Source organism: Macaca thibetana, chromosome 17 (assembly GCF_024542745.1).
Source record: "Macaca thibetana thibetana isolate TM-01 chromosome 17, ASM2454274v1, whole genome shotgun sequence".
In the NCBI taxonomy this organism is placed as follows: domain Eukaryota; kingdom Metazoa; phylum Chordata; class Mammalia; order Primates; family Cercopithecidae; genus Macaca; species Macaca thibetana.
In genome coordinates, this window is record NC_065594.1 from 28525718 (window position 1) to 28539153 (window position 13436).

Genomic DNA, 13436 nt, shown 5'->3' on the forward strand with positions numbered 1-13436 from the left:
GTGTGAGCCACTGTGCCCGACCTTGTGTCTCTTAACCGAATGGGAATTACCTTTGATGCCTGGCACAATCCTGAGAATTACAAAATCTGAGTGAGTATAAAATTATAAGCATATGCTAGTATTACCTTACCTCTGACCTATTTTACTTTATTCTTACAGTTTTTCTATCTACAGAAATAGTATAACTAAAGGCCAAATTTACTATTGCTTAAGTGTCTCTCATTCCCTTTCAAAGCTAACTGATCTTGCTGTTGTCTCCATTTAATGCATACTCTTCATTGTGCAACTGAAATATACAGAGTCTGGAATTTTCCTCAAATCAGGGACTAATTCCCTTTAATTTCATCAAGTCTTAGGTAAGTTCCTGTGTTTTGTGATAAATGCATTTTTACCTTCCTTTTAATGGAATATTTGAATGTTCAATTTCTCCAAAAAGACAGAACTTTAAAAAACCCAAAAAACAGTAAGGTCTTTCTTTCACTGAGTTTGATGTTTATTGTTTTTCTCTCCTTTCTCCAAGCACAGAGGAAGAGGTATAAAAGCAGAGGGATACATGCTTTTGAAAAGCCACCCTGGGCTAGATGCAGAAAAGCAGAAATTATGGTGCTAGCTTCCTTTACTGCATAGGCAGTTTAGCTCTGCTTAAGACTATTGTACTTGAGTCCTAAGTTTACAAATCTAGGGAAATCATGCTTACAAATGAGCAAGGTTTTCTTTTTGCAGATAACAGCACCAATTACTTATTAAACACCTACTATATGTCAGACACAATGTTGGTTGCTTTATATGTTACCTAATTTTCATGATCAAATGTATCATGATTCCTATTTTACAAATGAGGAAACCGAGGCTTAGAGATGCTAAGTAACTTGAACAACTAGTAAATGGCAGAGCTGGAGTTTGGATGCAGAACTGATTCCAAAGCCTATGCTCTTTTCTCTACATCTTGCACTGTCAGTGTCTTTTAGTGGCAGGAATTCTCACTGGGGAATGTTGGGGTTTGCATTTATAACTCTGGCAGCTAAAGGGAAGGACAGAATAATAATAAAAAAGTTCCACTGTATCTGGGGAGGCTTACCAGACCCCTTCCCCTATGCACAGTTGCTCCAGGCTTTGTTATTAGATGTTCCTCACTCTGACAATTTACATTTCAGTATACACTAAATTTGGCACTGTCCCTTTTATTATGGAACATCTGATCACTTCTGTCTGGGTAGGGGGGGAGGAGGGCTGAGAAGTTTTTATCTTTGTCAAGGCCCAGGATGAAAACACCAGGAAGTAAATCAATGCAATACCATACATTTTATATTTTAAAATATAATATATATATTTTATATTTAATATTAATATATAACACATATAATATGTAAACATTATTTAATATTATATATTTTATATATATTAGAAATTCTACCCTGTAAAAATACATTTCTCGGAGGGGCCGGCAGGAGTGGGGGGAGGGTGATACATTTATCACACAAGATGAAACTTACATAAGATTAGATATATCTATAATCTTAGTGCTGTGCTGATATATAAATTCCAAGTTTCAGCTGTTAGTTACTTATTTGAAGATCAAAAAAAGGAATTTCAGTGTGACAAGAATGTTGACAATCCCTGTGCTATCTCTACTAGGATCTAGTTCCACCGTGCTCTTCCAGGGAAGGATGTAGCTGTGTATGCAGGTTTTAGTTGGACAGTCATCTTTTTCTAGTCACATGACCTGTGGCAGTTTCCCAGTCGCTCTTCTGTGTGTTAGGACCACGGGAGGAGAGAAAAGGTTATTCTTCCTTCTCCATTTTTTCCACACTTAAGATAATTTAATATACTGTGTTTTCTAGTTAGTATTTAATTTGTGTAATAGTCTAGAGATTGCTATACAGATTTAATGTGTTTTACACTTAGTTGGGCAAAAGCTTATTAGTATCTACCACCACCGAGATCTAACTACATAAATATGTATTACATAATTATATTAAGGATGATTTGTGGGTTTTGAGTGTGAACCCTAAAAATCTGAGCCAGGTCCCAGTTAATTTAGAAAGTTTATTTTGCCAGGGTTGAAGATAAGTGCCCATGATACAGCCTCAGGAAGTTGTGACGTGCCCAAGGTGGTCAGAGCAGTTTGGTTTTGTATACTTCAAGAAGACATGAGATATCAACCAGCGTATGTAAGATGAACACTGGTTTGGTCCAGAAAAGGTAGGATAACTCGAAGCAAAGGAGGGACAACTCAAAACAGGGAGGGGGCTTCCAGGTTTTAGGAAGAGGCAAATCACTGCATTCTTTTGAGTTTCTGGTTACCCTTTCCAAAGGAGGCAATCAGATATTATCTCAGTGAGCAGAGGAGTGACTTTGAGTAGAATGGGAGGCAGGTTTGCCCTAAGCAGTTCCCGGAAGCTTGACTTTTTCCTTTAGCTTAGTGATTTTGGGGCCCCAAGATTTTCCTTTCACATGAGTTAACTGTCCACTCTTGTGAAATATCATTTAATATTAGGATATCTGAAATGTTTCCATATGGCTGGGTGCAGCGGCTCACACCTGTAATCTCAGCACTTTGGGAGGCTGAGGCCCAACAAACACTTGAGCCCAGGAGTTTGATACCAGCCTGGACAACATAGTGAGACTCCATCTCTACAAAAAATAAAATTGGCCAGGCGTGGTGGCACATGTCTGTGGTCCCAGCTACTTGGGAAGCTAAGGGAGGAGGATCACTTGGGCCCGGGAGGTTGAGGCTGTAGTGAGCCATATCGTGCTACTGCACTCCAGCCTGGGGGCAGAGCTAGACCCTGTCTCAAAATTAATCAACAAACAATGACAACAAATAAATGAGATGTTTCTGTAGATCACTTTTTTAGATCTATAGTTTTAGATCTATAATTTAGTGATTTTTTTAGAAACACTAATTAAGTGAGATGGAGTCTTGCTCTGTTGCCCAGGCTGGAGTGCAGTGGTACGATATTGGCTCACTGCAGCCTCCATCTCCCGGGTTCAAGCGATTCTGCCTTAGCCTCTCAAGTAGCTGGGACTACAGGCATGTGGCACCATGCCCGGCTAATTTTTGTATTTTTTTGTAGAGACCGGGTTTCGCCATGTTCGTCAGGCGGGTCTGGAACTCCTGACCTCAGGTGATCTGCCTGCCTCGACCTCCCCAAGTGCTGGGATTACAGGTGTGAGCCACCGCTCCTGGCCTAAAAACACTAAATTTAAGTAAGCAACTGGGGTGCAGTTTTGTCACTGACAGTTATGGTGCTGTAGAAAGAACCCATATCTGGAATCTGCCTTTAGCCTCAGCTCTGCCTCTTGTTTTTTTACCTTGAAAAAGTCACTTCACCTGTTTTCTCATCTATATAGGATGAAGATCATAATTTCTATTACACAGTGTTCTTAAGAGACTGAATGACGGAAATTAAAAGAAGTGTTCTACGAAGGCAAAGTTAGGTTTCTTACAGCAGGAAGGGAGATGCACAGAGAAGTGGGAATCTCAGGAGACGGATGTGGCCAGGGGCTTTTTATGGGGGTTGGGCTAAGCATTATTAGTCAAGAAGCTGAACTGCTATATATGGTAGATCTTGAATACAGTTTCTCCAAAATAACCTATTTCCTCCCCAAACCCAAACTTCCTCAACTAGGATCGAACTCAGTCCTGCAGCATGTTCTGAGATTCTGTACTCGCCTCACTTCCCCCAAGATTGTAAATGTTGGAGGGAGCTATTCCTTCATCATCCATGTTTGCATCCTCCACACCGTTCATAGTTAAGTGCTTAGTACGTTTGCTATTGGGCAAGGTCCTCAAATGCAAGGTGGACGTCAGAAGTCAGGTTAGCGACTGAGTAACTGCTCGTGGTGGATAATTTAAAGTCAATTTGAAAGTTCATCCTTTCCCCCAAAGGCAAAAACAGGCGTTCCTTTTCTTAAAAGAGAATTTTAAACAGAATTGGGTCTCTGGTGTCCAACCTAAAGCCCTCAAAGAAAGAGGGTCACGGTTGGGGGTGGTGGCGATGGGGGATACTGAACCCTCTTCTGGTTGCGCCTTGCCCTGAGCCCCCGGCTAGAACCCTGGCGCGCTCCCAACGCGAATCGGTGACTCCGCAGGCCGCGCAGTGCGGAGGTGCCCGTCCCACCCTCCCCCTTGGGGGGTGCGGGCTCCATCTCCCCGAGCCGCTGGGGTCGGCTTCTGGTCTTGAGATGCGGATGAAGTGGTGTGAAGGGTTGGGCTTTTTTTTTTGTTCCTAAAAATGCAACGAACAAAAAAAAAAGTACAACAATCCAAACCCAACCATCTTAATTGCACGGCAGCTTAACTGGGAGACTTTCTTCCCGGGCGGCCCCACCCAGGACGGCGCCGCTTCAGTCGAGCCCACCGTCTGGGCGAACAGCGTCCACTTCCCGGAGCCGCGGCCCAGCCCCTGCGGGAGAGTTTCGGGCGCGCGCAGGCCTCTGGAAGGTAGAAAAGCCCGCAGCCCCGCCCTCCCCGTCCCAGGCGGCCCGCGCGGGTGGACGGCGGGAGCCGGCGGCGGTTGGAGACGCCGGAAGGAGCGCGGTCTCACCTCCCGGCTCCCTCCGCTGGGGCTAGGCGCGGCGGGGAAGGCGGGACGCAGCGAAGCGGGCCGGGGAGGCGGGGCCCGAGGTGCAGGCGGAGGCGGGCGACGGGGAAGGGGAAAGTGGCGGGGGAGGGCAGCGGAGGGGGGGGACGGCAGGGGGGGAGGCGGGCGATGGGGAAGGGGAGGAGAAGGGGGGAAGAGGAGGAGAAGGGGGGAAGGGGAGGAGAAGAGGGGAACGGGAGGAGAAAGGGGGGAAGGGGGAGGGGGAGGGGAAAGGGGGGAGGGGAGGAGAAAGGGGGAAAGGGGGAGGGGAGGGGAAAGGGGGAGGGGAAAGGGGGAGGGGAAAGGAGGGGAGGGGAGGGGAAAGGGGGAGGGGAAAGGGGGAGGGGAAAGGAGGGGAGGGGAGGGGAGGGGAAAGGGGGGGAGGGGAGGGGGCGGGGCGGGGCTCGCCGGAGCCGCGAGTCCATTTTGCGGCTGTGCCTGGCGCGTACCATGTGGTCCCCACGGCTGGAGGACAGGCGGTCGCGCTGCCTCTCCCACTCGCCGGAGGTCGGAGATAAGTACCCGCCGCCCAGCTCCTCTCGGGAAAGCGGGTGGTCCTCGAACCTGCAGCGAGGGTGGGGACTTGCCCAGGTCAGCAGGGAACTGCGTGGGGTGGGGCTGGCGAAGGCCGTCTGAGCTCCAGTCCCGGCAGCGCGGCACTGTCACGGGCATGGGGAGGAGCGGCTTGCGGTGGGCGCCGGAGCAGTGTGTCTGTGGTCCAGAAAACCTGCGCTGCCCGGAGCCTTTCGGGCCCCGCTACCAGCGTCTCCACATTCCCTAGAAAAGAAAAGATGGGTGTGGGCCGTAGGTTAGAGCGCGCCGCCAGCGTCTGGCGCTGACCTGGAGAGGTTGCATGGCACCGGGGGAGGGCGCCCTAACCGAGAAGCTGCTTAATACAAAGAGCTCCAGGCTCCTGGCGTTTGACCAGGTCTAAACAGCCTGGCTTTATTTTTGGGGGCGATTGAAAAAATTGAGGGTCAAGATTGGGGTCCTGTGCAAATAAATGCGTTAATACTGTTCTTTTTCTTCTCTCTTTGCAGTAGCCTGTAGTTCGTTAGTCAAAACGTGAAAAAAAGACCTGCTTTGCCCTGGGAAATAGTAACCCTGCCAAATACATCAGCTTATAGGAGACAGAGGTAAAATACAACAATAATTTTCCTATGTTATCCTTTTTTTTTTAAACATCCAATTTCAATAGGCCCCGAATGGAACTGTGTGTAGAATACGTATGTTCCCATCCACTTTTCATTGGTGGTCTTTGTTCTTTTCATATTTTGTTAAAACTTAGAAAAATAGAATCCACGTTTAGCATCTATTTATGTGGTATTTGTCTTAAATATATCCAAACATTTATATTGCAAAGGAAGAAAGGAGCTTCCACACTTTTTTCCTAGTTTTTTTTCCCTTCTCCTATGCTTAGGGAATTGTCAGGCTGCTAGGGCTTATAGAACAGGGCTTGAGTTTTCTAGAGACCTTTATATAATAGGCATTTTTAAAGCAGAATTTTATTTACATAGGCACTCCTTCTAGTAGAACTTGATGGAGCTGTTAACTGACTATACTTCCTTCTTACACAATGGGAGCTTCCCTATCCTTCCCTAAAAATACATTTTTTTTCCTTTCTACCAGCTGGCTTACTAAACCTCCCTGGGAAGTCCTTGCCTAACACCGGGCTGTTCTGTTCATTCTATACATTTATGATAGGTTATCTGGCCTTAATTCTGCCACAGCTTTTGTTCAGATATGCTCATTTTCATGACACTGCTTTGTACCTGACACCCTATATGTGTTTTGCTTTGCCTTGAAATCACAGTTCAAGTTTAGAACCTTTTCTTGCTTGATACACTGGTGCTCCACAATAACACCTTAAATGTGTAGAGTTTGCATATATGTAATTAAACCTTAAGTTTGTATAGTTTTGTAGTTTATGGAATTCTCACACATTACTGTAATACAGGAGTTATTGAAAAATTATTTTTAGGCAGCTAGAAAGGGTAAAAGAGTTCTCGGTGGAATTTTCCTTTAATAAAAAGCAGCTCCCGGCCGGTGACTTTGGGAAGTTGAGGTCAGGAGTTCAAGACTAGCCTGGCAATATGGGGAAATCCCATCTCTACTAAAAATACAAAAATTAGCTGGGTGTGGGGGTGTGCACACCTATTAATCCCAGCTACTTGGGAGGCTGAGGCAGAACCACCGCTTGAACCCAGGAGGCAGAGGTTGCAGTGAGGCGAGATTGCGCCACTGCACTCTAGACTGGGCAACAGAGACTGGTTACCAAAAAAAAAAAAAAGCCCCCAAACCATTTATTTTCTAACAGAAAGCAGCCTGAAAAGTCAAGCTGCAACCAGAAATATGCAGGCTAGAAGCTTTTGTATGTAAATGTCGCCAGCTATATCTGGAAGCCAGGTACATTCAGTATGGGGTTTCTTGCTTCCTTTTCCTTGTCACCTATGTGAGCGTCTTGGCGATCACTAGGTAAAACCACAGGTGCAGGTGTCATGGCGGGCCCCAGATAGAAGCCACATTTGCATAACAAAATTAGGATGGGAGGGTCAGTCTTTAGCCGGGCTATGTAAATGGTACACCTGGTCAAACCAATCCCCTGGGCTCTGTGTAAATCACCAACTCCTTGCTCTGTACAAAATCGATTGCTTTTCACCTCAAACCCAGAGACCCTCTCTTGGGTGACCTTTCTCAGCATGAGGAACCTTTCTCTGTTAAACTTTCCGCTCCTAAACCCACTCGTGTGTGTCCATGTCCTGAATTCTTTCTTGGCTCGAGACAACCACGGGTGTATCCTCCAGACAATGGAGCCATTTCATTATGAGGTAAATAGTATAAAATTCGTTTTTTAATTTTTTTCCAAAAGATGGGATTCTCAACTGTGTCTTGAACTGGGCTTAAGTGATCCTCCCGCTTCAGCCTTCAGAGTAGCTGGGACTACAAGTGTATGGCACCATTCCCAGATATAAAAATCCTAATTCTATGAAGGATAAAACTGGTTCTTGAACACAGGTACTCAAAAGCAGGTTTTGTGCTTTTCCCTTCACTGGAGAGCCTGTTAAACCTAGTTTGTAAAAATTGCAAAATTTTAGAAGGATTTTAGAGAACTTATGATTAAACCTCTTCATTTTATGAATAAGAATACTGAGTTCTTGAGTCACTTTCTAGATATAGTGCTAAGGTCTAAGAATTAGAAAACTCAGGCTCTATGATGCCTAGTTTGCTGTGTACAACTTATAAGTCTCCATTTTTTGAGTGGTGGGGGTGTCTTAGTTTTTTTGACTCCTAAAGTTAGGTGTTTTGATGATTTCTAAGATGCTTTTAAGCCCAGTATTTCTATTCCTATCCCATAAATTTTATTACCATTTATTGCCTATATATGTATGTATATATAGGTAAGACACAGATGCAGACTAATGTTAACTGCCTTAAACTTTTATATTTTAAACTCGAGTAGGTATGGTAACAGGTGTGTCTTATTCTTGTTTTTTTATTAAGTCCTATAAAAGTAAGGTTTTCTTGTAAGGTTAGGAACTGCATCGAGAGGTGGACCACTCTAATACATCATTGGTTAGAGTTCATAAAGTGATATAAACCCTTTCTAGAGAGAAACCTAGTCATCTTTTGAAGAGCCTTAAAAATGTCCTTACTGTGGCCGGGCGCGGTGGCTCACGCCTGTAATCCCAGCACTTTGGGAGGCCAAGGCGGGCAGATCATGAGGTCAGGAGATCGAGACCATCCTGGCTAACACGGTTAAACCTCATCTCTACTAAAAAATCAAAAAAAAAAATTAGCCGGGCGTGGTGGCAGGCGCCTATAGTCCCAGCTACTTGGGAGGCTGAGGCAGGAGAATGGCGTGAACCTGGGAGGCACAGCTTGCAGTGAGCTGAGATCGCGCTACTGCACTCCAGTCTGGCGACACAGCGAGACTCCATCTCAAAAAAAAAAAAAAAAAAAAAAAAAAAAGCCTTACTGTTTGACCCAAAAGTACATTTAAAGGAATTGTCTTAGGAAATAATCAGAGCTGTGGAGCAAGACTTTTCTCTATAAGGTGTTTATCTAAATGTTACAATACCCAAAAAATAAATTAAAAAGAAAACTCACAAACAAAACAACACAACAAGAACAACAAACCCATAAATAAGCAATAAGAAAGCATATCCACAACATGGACTGTCATGTTTTTCTAGAATATATAATGATAGGGGAAAGGCATGTAATAAAATAAGGGGACAAGATACGAAATTGTATTCTACCAGTTTTGTTAAAATGTGTGCACATGCACAGACACATAGGATTGGAATAAAGACACCAAAATAATAGTAGTGGTGATTTCTTGCTGATGTGATTATGGGTGGCTTTTTCTTTGTATTTTCTGAATTTTCTATAATAAAAAGAAGTTGCTTTTATAATTTAAGAAGACACAAAAGCTAGTTGCATGGATAACTTCGATTTCAGTATGGTGTCAATATTTTATGGTTTTAATTGCGGTAAGAACATTTAACATGAGACCTATCCTCTGCACAAATTTCTAAGTGTACAGTACAGTAGTGTTAACTGTAGACATGAGCAGATCTCTGAAACTTATTTTTATGTGACTTGTGTAAAGTATTTATCATACCTTCTAGAATAACAGCACCTGGCCAGGTGCAGTGACTCAGGCCTGTAATCGCAGCACTGTGGGAGGCTGAGGCAGGCGGATCACCTGAGGTCAGGAGCTCGAGACCACCCTGGCCAAAATGGTAAAACTCCTGTCTCTACTAAAAATACAAAGAATTAGCTGGGCATAGTGGCAAGTGCCTGTAATCCCTGCTAATTGGGAGGCTGAGGCAGGAGAATCACTTGAACCCAGGAGGCAGAGGTTGCAGTGAGCCAAGATCACACCATTGCATTCCAACTTGGGCGACAAGAGCAAAACTCTGTCTCAAAAAAAAAAAAGCAAGCAGGAAAGAGTCAAGGCTAAACTGTGGTACAGAGAAGAGAATGAAGGAAAAGGAAAAAGTTTTTCTTAGTGCTCTGAACTAGCGAGGTAATGAATGGCCTGGTTTATATTTTGAGAATTTCATCTTAGTCTGACAACCATTTGTGAACTTTCTGAGTAGGTGAACTTTCCAAGCCTAGTGAACCTTCTGTACTAGCTCTGTTTTGCCTTGTCAGGGTCCCTGCTAGAAATATCTTGGAAATTTTAACTACTGTTCATTCTAGGATAATGCCAGAAAAGGTTGGTTACTTCCTGTCTTATATGGACACATAGGTAACTTTTATATTGTTTGCAAAAGCCACATAATTATTTTAGATACTATGTGTAATATATTAATTTTCATATTTAGAGGTATCTGAAACCTGATGTTTCTTACTTTGTCCTGTGTTGATCATATACATCACAGAGGTGCTATATGTAATATATTAATTTTCATTTTTAGAGATTATATCTGAAACCTGATCTCTGCGTCTTACTTTGTCCTGTTTTGATCATATAAGTCACCGGGACAGTCTCTAAAAGAATGAAGAGTAATGACACATTGATAGAGAGTATTTAAAATAAAAACTTTATAAATAATTTTCATATACCTTTTAAAATAGCTGTACAAATGAGAGAAACTAGTATGTATAAGTCATTTGTCAGAGGTTACAGACTGAGAGCCAGAGAAGTATGTCAGTCTCCTCACAGGTCTGGATTCAGAGACTTCCCGTAATACATTTAAAAAAAAATTTTATGAAAGATGAAACCATAGGCTGGTCATGATGACTCATGCCTGTAATCCCAGCACTTTTGGGAGGCCAAGGCAGGAAGATACTTGAGGCCAGGAGTTTGAGGCCAGCCTGGCCAACATGGTGAAACCCCGTCTCTACTAAAAACATAAAAATGAGCCTGATGTGGTGGCAGGCACCTGTAATCTCAGCTACTGCTCGGGAGGATGAGGCAGGAGAATCGCTTGAACGCAGGAAGTGGAGGCTGCAGTGAGATGAGATCGCACCACTGCACTCCAGCCTGGGCGACAGAGCAAGACTCTGTCTAAAAACAAAAACAAAAACCATACTACAGCAGATTAAACTTCTTATGAGGCTTATATTTAGCTCTTTTCAAAGTTTTACTTTTTAAACTCAATATGGTTTTCTTATAATTGGCTGTTTAGTTTTTCCATCCATTTTATTGTGAAAATGTTCAAACAGAGAAGACTCAGGAGAATATTACAGTAAGTATTCTTACATCCTCTACCTAGATTTTAATAGTTGTTAATAAGACCCTTACTTAGTTTCAAGAAAACATTTATTAATGGATCTCTGTCTCTCCTTTGTTTTTTTTTTTGAGATGGAGTCTCACTCTGTCATCCAGGCTGGAATATAGTGGTGCGATCTTTGCTCATTGCAACCTCTGCCACCTGGGTTCAAGTGGTTCTCCTGCCTCAGCCTCCCGAGTAGCTGGGATTACAGGCGCCTGCCACCTTGCCCGGCTAATTTTTGTATTTTTAGTAGAGACAGGGTTTCACCATCTTGGCCAGGCTGGTCTTGAACTCCTGACCTCATGATCCACCGGCTCAGCCTTCCAAAGTGCTGGGATTACATGCATGAGCCAATGCACCTGGCCTAATGGATCTCATACTGAAACAGAGTTAGGTACAGTGGCTCATGACTGTAGTCCCAGCTACTCTGGAGGCTGAGATGGGAGAATATAGTACACTATTTGAAAATAAAATTAGTGTGCTCAGAGGAAATGATTTTTTTTTAATGAGCCATTTTATTATAGGAATTATTTCGAAGTAACATTTGTGACTCTCAGTTCAGTAAAGCTTAGCATAATTTAATGTCTATGAAGTGAGTTTCAATGTTTGCTGTCTAGCCACCTGATAGATACTTAGGTACTTTTTGAAATTCTTGCATTCAAAGATGCCTCAAAGCAGGATGGAAATTTGGGTTAAATCCTTAAGATAAAAGCATGATATATTTATTGGCTTTTCTTTTTGTTCCCTAATGGGATATGAAAAAAAAAAAGGGTAATATTTTGAACAACTTTATTATATTGCTAACAGCCAGTGGAATTTAAAGACCTCAATAGGAAAGTTTCTTTTACTAATAGATTTTATAAGGAGAAAATTAACTTTTGTTTCAGAGTGAATGAATGAGTACCTTTTGCAGTATAATCATTTTAGGTTGATCTCTTGGAAGAATTTCTAGAAGGAAGAAGTCCAATACATATATATTAACTCTACTGTATTATGATACCTTAACTTTGTAAGTATTGGCTTTTCCATTTTTATTATTTTAGTGATTGTGTTATGGTTTTCATTTATAGAAGCTGTTGTTGCCAAATACTAATTGAGGTAGGATTGATAAAGTGCTTTTTGTAATCCTTGTTTGTGGATAGCTTGACAATTTGTTCAAAAAAAATAAATCTGTAGTGGTGGTATGCAACTTTGTTAAAAATAAAACTGTAAATCAAAAAGTGAATTTCACTGTATGTAAATTTAAAAGTATATTAGAAAATATCAATATGGCAGGAGAACAAGGTTTTTTTCCCGCAACTAGTGTCTACTACCACCTCTCTGGAAACTTTAAAAAGTTGTCAGCTTTTAAAACTGTTGGTGTAAAACATTTGGGAAGTTTTTAATTAGTGGGAAAAAGGTATTTGTGCTTCAAAATTTGAGAATTTTCTAAGTATTCAGAAACATTCAAAGGAAGAAATGAATTTTGGAAAACTTGTTTGCCTTTATGTGCTTAATCTGACTTAAAGTTGAAATTTGAACAGTGAATATTAATTTTGTTTACATAAAGTTTTTTGACTTCTATATTGGGGAAAAAACTAGCTTGAGGCCAGGTGCAGTGGCTTATGCCTGTATAATTAGCACTTTGGGAGGCTGAGTCCAGATCGCTTGAGCTCAGGAGTGGGCAACATGCCAAAACATCATCTATACAAAAAAAAAAAAGTACAAAAATTAACTGGGAATGGTAGCATGTGCCTGTAGTACCAGCTACTCGTGATTCTGAGGTGGGAGGCTCACCTGAGCCTGGGGAGGTCAAAGCTACAGTGAGCTGTGTTAGGGCCACTGCATTCCAGCCTGGGCAACAGAGTGATACTCTCTCAAAACAACAAAACAGACAGGGCGCGTTGGCTCATGCCTGTAATAACAGCACTTTAGGAAGCTGAGGTGGGAGGATTATTTGAGGTCAGGAGTTCAAGACTGGCCTGGCCAACATAACGAAACCCCGTCTCTACTAAAAACACAAAAATTAGCCAGGTGGTAGTGGCACATGCCTGTAATCTGAGCTACACGGGAGGCTGAGGCAAGAGAATTGCTTGAGCCTAGGAGGCGGAGGTTGCTGGTGGGGAGGTTGCCAGTGAGCCAAGATGGTGCCACTGCACTCCAGTCTGGGCGACAGAGACCCCGTCTTGAAAAAAAAAAAAAAAAAAAAAAAAAAAAAAAGGCCAGGTGCGGTGGCTTATGCATGTAATCCCAGCACTTTGGGAGGCCTAGGAGGGCGGATCACCTGAGGTCAGGAGTTCGAGACCAGGCTGACCGACGTGGTGAAACCCTGTCTCTACTAAAAATACAAAAATTAGCCAGGTGTGGTAGCAGGCACCTGTAATCCCAGCTACTCAGGAGGCTGAGGCAGGAGAATCGCTTGAACCCAGGAGGCAGACGTTGCAGTGAGCTGAGATGGCGCTATTGCACTCCAGCCTGGTCGACGAGTGAGACTCCCTCTCAAAAGAAAAGAAAAAAAAAGAAACCCCAAAAAAGAGGTGGAGGGGATGTATGCTTTTTTAGTTCATGTCAAAGGAGTAAGCTTGGTGGATTATTCAGATTTTGTGTTAGCCATACTTTAACATTCTGTAAGTTAATTTGCTGT

At 42.9% G+C, this 13436-nt stretch overlaps 3 protein-coding genes across 8 annotated transcripts in view; 1 reads left to right on the top strand and 2 right to left on the bottom strand.

Annotated features, from left to right (window-relative positions):
• Positions 1 to 13436, bottom strand: part of KPNA3 (karyopherin subunit alpha 3) — a 1032760-nt gene that overhangs the window by 289308 nt on the left and 730016 nt on the right. The window lies entirely within an intron of this gene.
• The window catches only part of SPRYD7 (SPRY domain containing 7), a 496951-nt gene that overhangs the window by 76945 nt on the left and 406570 nt on the right, over positions 1 to 13436 (bottom strand). The gene's annotated exons all lie outside the window — the stretch shown is intronic.
• TRIM13 (tripartite motif containing 13) overlaps positions 1 to 13436 on the top strand; it is a 75425-nt gene that overhangs the window by 54405 nt on the left and 7584 nt on the right. Inside the window, exons 1-2 of one of the 6 annotated variants that reach the window (XM_050766331.1) lie at positions 4528 to 4630; positions 5627 to 5722. The gene's annotated coding sequence lies outside the window, so the exon portion shown is untranslated. Of the gene's footprint in view, positions 1 to 4527; positions 4631 to 4975; positions 5178 to 5202; positions 5723 to 13436 lie in introns of those variants that run through there. The other 5 variants (XM_050766329.1, XM_050766332.1, XM_050766330.1 and 2 more) reach the window with 5 other exon arrangements.